The following is a 7669-nucleotide window of genomic DNA, read 5'->3' as shown; positions in this document are numbered from 1 at the left end:
GTTTAAGTAACTGACATAAAAAGATATAGGTCCTACTTACCTATTATTGTAACAGTTTTTTTTAATTTTTCAAAAGATTCAAACACTCAAACATTTAATAGTTATTATTCTAAATAAAATTGAACACAAATTATATATTTTAAAAAATTTGTCAAGTATATTACCTTTTCCAATTTTTTTAAAATTTGCTTATAACGTTGTATTTATCTTGTATTATATTAATTTGTTAAAATATTTTGAAAATAGAAAAATATATTTAATAACAATAATACTAATATTAATTTAATCCCCAATGAAATAATTTATAATTACAAATAAATAAATTATACTCCTATTAGACTATAAATTATAAAAGTTGTAATAATATTTTTAAATTATGGATTTAAAAAAGAGAAAGTACAACTTACAAAGACTATTTAATTAAAAATTGGAAATATATATAAAAATGAATGGTGGCCAAAAATTTAATTGGAGAAAAGATTGGTCTAATAGTAGTAAAGTATAAATCTAGAAATAGGAAAGTACAGTGCCACTTATATTTTCACTCTAGAACCTTCACTTCTCTTCTTCTTTCCAAAATTTCCATCTAGTTTTCTCCGTTCAATTTTTACAATTCAGAATTTAGAACATGCATGTTCTAGAAGAAATTGAAAGAATGCCTATACATGATATCTTTCTGCAATATGATAGAATATCCTACACTCCTTGAAGCAGACAGGAGCTGGAGCTCTTGAATAGCAAATGGTAAGCTGATTCTAGTAAATACTGTTCTGGATTTACTAATGAACCCAAAGGGATGTAGTGTAAGGACCAATTTCTTGGTTTCACTTTTGGTCAATAGGTCCTTAAGCTTTTCCTGTCTTTGGTTCAAGGAAGGCAGACAGATTAAGATGATTGTCTCATATCATTATTGAGCTCTTTAGACCTCCTTGTAGTTTTGGTTTCTTTAGTTCTTTAGTCGCTTCTTTTATCTGTATCTTATGGACCTTCTTCATGCCTTTGCCTTCATTAATATAAATCTACCATTTAACCCATAATATAGTGAAGAAATTTGTTACCCCTTTTAAGTTTTAATGCCTATTATCTAATATTAATTGGTTTACGTGCTTTTATCTGTAGAAATTCAGAAATGGAAAGAAATTAGAATAGAAGATGATGTCATTGTACGATTTCGTCATAATTTTGAGAAGTGAGTCTTTTTCCCTTTCTCTTGTATTTTCGAGTTAGAGCTACAGTGAATGTTATTTAAGTCGTTTCATATGTTCATAGATAGATGGAACCCCTATTTTCCATTTTGTCCAATGGATATTTAAAGAATGATTTGGTGGCTCATAAATTTTGAGATTTGCTGATATTGACTATCTAGTAGTTGTAGGACTACCTATCTTACATTACAAAGCATTACCAGCTTTGCAATTTTAAAGAATCATTAGTTTACATGAAAATTCTACACAAATATTAGTTGTAGTTTCTTGTTCCAATTAAAAGTTAATGTATTAATATTAAAAATATTAGTAGTAGTTGCTTGTTTCAATTACTAAACCACCACTTGTCATTTGAACTGTCTTTTTTTTTATACCCGTGATGTTCGGGCCAACTTTTGCACACGTCTACTAATTTCATGGGATACCTATCACCTCTCACCAGTAATAGTTACCATATAACTTGTTGAGTATGTTTTTTAAGTTCAACCTTGAGGAAGATAGAATTAGATGCATCATTGGCCTTTTCTTTTCACCTCTATCTGTAGTTATCAAAGTATGTTGTTTTCATGAAATATATAAAATCATTCACATAACGCTTGCAGCTATCCTTGTTTCTGTCATGGTTGATAATCTTTACCAGTTCTTTCTCAAATTTTCTTTTCCTGAGGGTTATTCGATTTGCCAATTCTCTTATTCTTTAACTCCTGTCTTCTATTTATTTCCTTCCAATTATCTATTTTCTTGATTCATTATCTCACATTGATGACTTTCATAGTGTGCTGCATTTCTATAGTCAGTGTCGTATTGAGTCGTTGTTTATTTCGTTTATACCAAATTGAACTAATTGGTATATTTTTCTTAAGTTCAGGAACACAAACTCTTTGGTAAGCTAGGTGATCTAAGCCAAATACAGATACAACAACAACAACAAACCCAGTGTATTCCCACCTAGTGAGGTCTGGGGGGGGGGTAAGATGTACGCAGTCCATACCTCTACCTCTGATGAAGTAGAAAGGTTGTTTCCGATAGACCCTCGGCTCAAGGCACGAGATACCACACAAACACATAGTAAAGCACAGAAGCAGATTACATAACATAAATACGGCACCCATAAGTAATATAAAACAGAGGAAAGCAGAGGAAAGCACACAGATTCGTAATAAAACATGGAACACGGAACATGGAATCATAACAGGAATAAAACCCCCACCAAGTAATTCCCTACACTAGCGACCCAAGCTGGCCCTAATCCTCTGCCGTAATTCGCGCCCTCCAGACCTTCCTATCTAGGGTCATGTCCTCGGTGAGCTGTAACTGTTCCATGTCCCGCCTAATCACCTCACCCCAGTACTTCTTCGGCCTACCCCTACCCCGCCTAAAACCATCCAACGCTAGCCTCTCACACCTACGGACCGGGGCATCCATGCCCCTCCTCTTCACGTGTCCGAACCATCTCAATCGTGCTTCCTGCATCTTGCACTCCACTGAAGTCACACCAACCTTCTCCGGATAGTCTCATTCCGAACTCTATCCCCTCTAGTCAGTCCACACATCCAGCGCAACATCCGCATTTCTGCCACCTTCATTTTTTGGATGTGGAAGTTCTTAACTGGCCAACACTCCGCTCCATACAACAAGGCCGGACGGACTACCACCCTGTAGAATTTGCCTTTAAGCTTGGGCGGCACCTTCTTATCACACAGCACCCCCGACGCGAGTTTCCACTTCATCCATCCCGCCCCAATACGGTGCGAGACATCCTCGTCAATCTCACCGTTACTCTGGATCACGGACCCAAGATACTTTAACTTATCCCTCTTACATACCTCCTGTGCTTCCAGCTTCACTACTACCTCATTCTTCCGCCTCACGTCATTAAACTTGCATTCCACATACTCTGTCTTGCTTCTGCTCACCCTGAACCCTTTAGACTCAAGAGTTTGCCTCCACACCTTTAATTTGTCATTCACACCCCCTCGAGTCTCATCTATCAACACTACATCGTCTGCAAAAAGCATACACCACGGCACCTCCCCTTGAATGCGCCGCGTCAACACATCCATCACCAACGCAAACAAAAAGGGACTAAGAGTAGATCCCTGATGCAATCCTGTCAGGACAGTGAAATGCTCTGAGTCTCCTCCCGCCGTCCTCACCTGGGTTTTCACTTCATCATACATATCCTTAATTACTCTGGTATATGCCAGCGGTACTCCACTCACCTCCAAGCATCTCCAAAGCACCTCCCTGGGGACTTTGTCGTATGCCTTCTCCAGGTCGATAAACACCATGTGCAGATCCTTCTTCCTCTCCCTATACTGCTCCACCAACCTCCGCACCAGGTGGATTGCCTCCGTCGTCGAGCGGCCGGGCATAAATCCGAACTGGTTTTCCGAAATAGACACTATCCGTCTCAGCCTCACCTCGACCACTCTCTCCCAGATCTTCATAGAGTGACTCAATAACTTAATCCCCCTATAGTTATTGCAACTCTGAATGTCCCCCTTATTCTTATAGAGAGGGACCATGGAACTCCACCTCCACGCCTCGGGCATCTTTGCCGTCCTGAAGATTTCATTAAACAATCCAGTCAACCACCTTACACCAGCCTTTCCAACGAACTTCCAAAACTCCACCGGTATCTCATCCGGCCCCGTCGCCCTACCCCTTCGCATCCTGTGGACAGCCTGCCTAACCTCTTCTACCTTAAAACGTCTACAATAGCTAAAATCCCGACACTCCTCTGAGTGCTCCAGTTCCCCTAACACAATAGCTCTATCCCCTTCGTCATTCAAGAGCCTATGAAAATACGACTGTCATCTCTTCTTAATGTGGCCGTCCTCCACCAACACTCTACCGTCCTCCCCCTTAATGCATCTCACCTGATCGAGGTCACGACCCTTCCTCTCCCTAGCCTTAGCGAGTCTAAACAACTTTTTCTCCCCTCCTTTCCCCTGTAACCCTGCATACAAGTTCTCAAAAGCGGCCGTCTTAGCTGCCGTGACTGCTGACTTCGCCTCCTTCCTCGCTAGCTTGTACTCTTTCCTGTTTACCCGCTTCTCCTCTTCGTCCTTACTTTCCACCAACTTAGCATACGCCCCTTTCTTGGTCCCCACTTTCTTCTCCACCTCTTCATTCCACCACCAATCCCCCCGATGGTGCCCGACCCGGCCCCTAGAAACACCCAACACCTCACTTGCATTCTCCCTGATGCACCTTGCCGCCCTGTCTCACATACTATCCGCGTCCCTCCTACACTCCCACAGCCCCATTCCCGCCAACCTCTCCCCTATCTCCCACGCATTCACTTGCGTCAGGCCGCCCCACTTAATTCTCGGTCTACACTCCTTAGTCCTCCTCTTTCTATTCTTCTTTATACCCAAATCCATAACCAAGAGCCTATGCTGGGTCGAAAGATTCTCACTCGGGATGACTTTATAGTCCTTACACAACGCCCTATCCCCTTTCCTAAGCAACAAAAAGTCAATCTGAGTCCTGGCTACCGCGCTTCGAAAGGTGATCAGGTGCTCGTCCTTCTTCGGGAAGCCCGAGTTCACCACCACCAGCCCAAAGGCCCTCGCAAACTCCAGTAGGGTCGCCCCCTCTTCATTTCTCTCCCCAAAACCAAAACCACCATGCACGTCACCAAAGCCTCCGGGTAGCGCCCCGATGTGCCCGTTGAAATCCCCTGCTACAACAATCTTCTCCGAACTAGGCACGCCTCTCACCACCTCCTCCAAAGCCTCCCAAAATCGCATCTTCTCCTCCCCCTCCGATCCCACTTGCAGCGCATAAGCACTACACACGTTCAGGGTAAACCCCCGAATGACCAACTTAATAGTCATCAACCTATCGTTGATCCTCTTCACCTCCACTACCTGACCTCTAAGCTCTTCATCTACTAAGATGCCAACTCCATTCCTACGCCTGTCGCTCCCAGAGTACCACAGCTTGTAACCATCCACATCCCTAGCCTTAGACCCTACCCACTTGGTCTCTTGGACACACGCAATGTTGATCCTCCTCTTCTTAAGAATCTTCACAAGCTCTATGGACTTACCCTGAAGGGTCCCTATATTCGAAGACCCAACCCTCAGCCTACCGTCACGCCCTCCACTACCCCCCCGCAGCCAAACCTTGGCCTCCTCCCACTCCTGCCCTCTCCTTATCCCCCGCCCCCACTACGGCCCCACTCCCCAACCCCCTCGGACATGACCCTATCCACCCATTACCTCCCACAGCCACAACTACACGAAAGTATAGGAAAATATACAGATATACACGGTGGTAGTATCAAAGCAGCAGCAAGGAAATACAAGGCTCACACAAATTCAAAGGAATACTCCCGAAACAAAACTATACTCAATTAGAGGGCAAACACCACCGGACTCAACACCCACCGCCCCAAATACAGGTTCCCAGCCAATAACCCAATCCAAAGCAGTGGAAGAAACGACCACAGCAACAGCAACAACAGACAACAGACAATGTCCACAAATTCCACGCAAGTCAAGGTACAGGGGCTACTACTAGCATAATACTAAGAATGGAATATGAAATAATGAAATAAAATGGAATATGAAATAACGAAAATAACAAAGGTTAGAAGTCACCGGATTACGCTTGGAGCTGCGGCTGCTGGAGACGGAGCGGCGGGTGGCGGCTGGAGACCGGGCGGCGGCTGGCTGTCTGAAGGCCGAGGTGGGGGAGGGCTGGTGTACCCCGCTGGGGGGGGGGTACGGACAGGACAGGTAAGGGTGGGGGGGTCGGCGGTCGGGGCCGGCAGTCGGGTCGGCGCCGAAGGTCAGCGACGGCGCCGGTGACCGGGGACCGGTGCGAGAGAGGGGGAGAGAGGATAGGGAGAGAGAGAGAGAGAGCCGTTAGAAAGAGAGAGAGCCGTTAGGGCGGCGCCGGGGGCCGGAGGTCGGGTCGGCGCCGACGGTCGGCGACGGCGACGGGGGCCGGTGACAGCAGAACCGTTGCAGCAGTAAACAATTGCAGCAGAACCGGCGACGGGGGCCGGTGACAGCAGAACCGTTGCAGCAGTAAACAATTGCAGCAGAACCGGCGACGGGGGCCGGTGCGATTGGTGCTGAATCATTTTCAAGTGAAACATATATAACATTTTTAACATTTATAGTGATGAGTTAGGATGAAATTGTTACAGATCTTTGCCAAAAATGAAAGCGAAGAGGTTAGTTGGTAAATATCATTTCACATCTAAAGTTTGAATAGTGAATTTGAATTCTTAAAGGTGTGAAGGTTGTAGAGGGATGTTATTATGATGAACATCTTGTGAGATCCTGAAATGGAGAAAGAGTATTCTATAAATTAGAACAAATGGCGTGCTAGATGTCAGCATTAATATACTCACTATCCCTGGAGGGACTTGTAAAGGTGTCCTGATGTTGTTTAATCTCATCGTTGAATTTGGAGAACTAAGAAATTAACAACAAACCATTCAAATTTAGCAAGAACTGATACTATTATTGGCTAAATATTAGGTTGAGCGGAGATAAATTTTCCTTACACTTATATTGGTCGTATTCATATCTCATTTCTCTTACACTTATATTGGTCGTTTTCATATCTCATTTCTCTTACACTTATATTAGTCGTATTCATATCTCATTCAAGATTGATGTCCACGAGGTACTTTGTTGATACAGATATGGTCTCATAAAAGTGTTAAAGATTCAGGGTCACGCCTTCACACCAAGTTGAAAGAAGCTGTTATTCTGGTAATTATTTTGTTAGTTGCAAGCAAGTGCCATCTTTTCCTTTGGGCCATTTATTTATTAGGATATTCTTGCTTTGTCATGATTATGGAGGTACTTCTCTTTGCTTCCTGATTTGTCATTTGAGAAGATTATATGATGTTAATTGGATTATCATGTATATGAAGAATAGGATCATGACACATGCATACTTAAGCAACCGGTTTTACCTATACCGTACTCTTTTAAATGATTATCGAAATGAATGTTTATAACCTTTTGTGTCTATGTGCTTCTTTGTGGAAGAGAATAATGTGAAGTAGATTATTTTGGACTACTATAGAAGCATCAAACAACCTGACAATGGTTTTGTTACCGACCTTTATTATGCCGTTAAACACCATCCGTTGGTGTAGTTGACTCCTTAAGTGGATAGAGAAATATGAAACAACACCACATATAAAGAAATATAAAACATCACCACATACTTTTCATTACATTGTACAAGCATCTGATTTAATACTTGTTCATAATTGACTGTAAACAGTACATGAAACTTAGGTTATACTATGATAAAAATAAACTGAAAGTAAAATTTGCAGAAAAGTAAATGTAGTTGACCATGTAGTTCCGACATCATATTTTTTTCCTTCTTAATCACTCTGCGAACCTTGTTGTCGACTTGTTTGTCGTTACATTCATCATCATATTCTTGCATTGGGAATTTCCTACAGATTTGCTTCTTTT

At 42.5% G+C, this 7669-nt stretch overlaps 1 long non-coding RNA gene across 1 annotated transcript; it reads left to right on the top strand.

Moving 5' to 3' along the window:
* Positions 1–505: 505 nt before the first annotated feature.
* Positions 506–7197, top strand: LOC107873464. Its single transcript, XR_001675345.2, has 3 exons — positions 506–744; positions 1120–1189; positions 6875–7197. It is a non-coding gene; the product is annotated as an uncharacterized LOC107873464 (long non-coding RNA).
* The last annotated feature ends 472 nt before the right edge of the window (positions 7198–7669 follow it).

The sequence above is a fragment of the Capsicum annuum genome, chromosome 6 (genome assembly GCF_002878395.1).
Source record: "Capsicum annuum cultivar UCD-10X-F1 chromosome 6, UCD10Xv1.1, whole genome shotgun sequence".
In the NCBI taxonomy this organism is placed as follows: Eukaryota; Viridiplantae; Streptophyta; class Magnoliopsida; order Solanales; family Solanaceae; genus Capsicum; species Capsicum annuum.
Note: the sequence above shows the minus strand (reverse complement) of the source record. Positions and strands in the feature narration are given on the sequence as shown.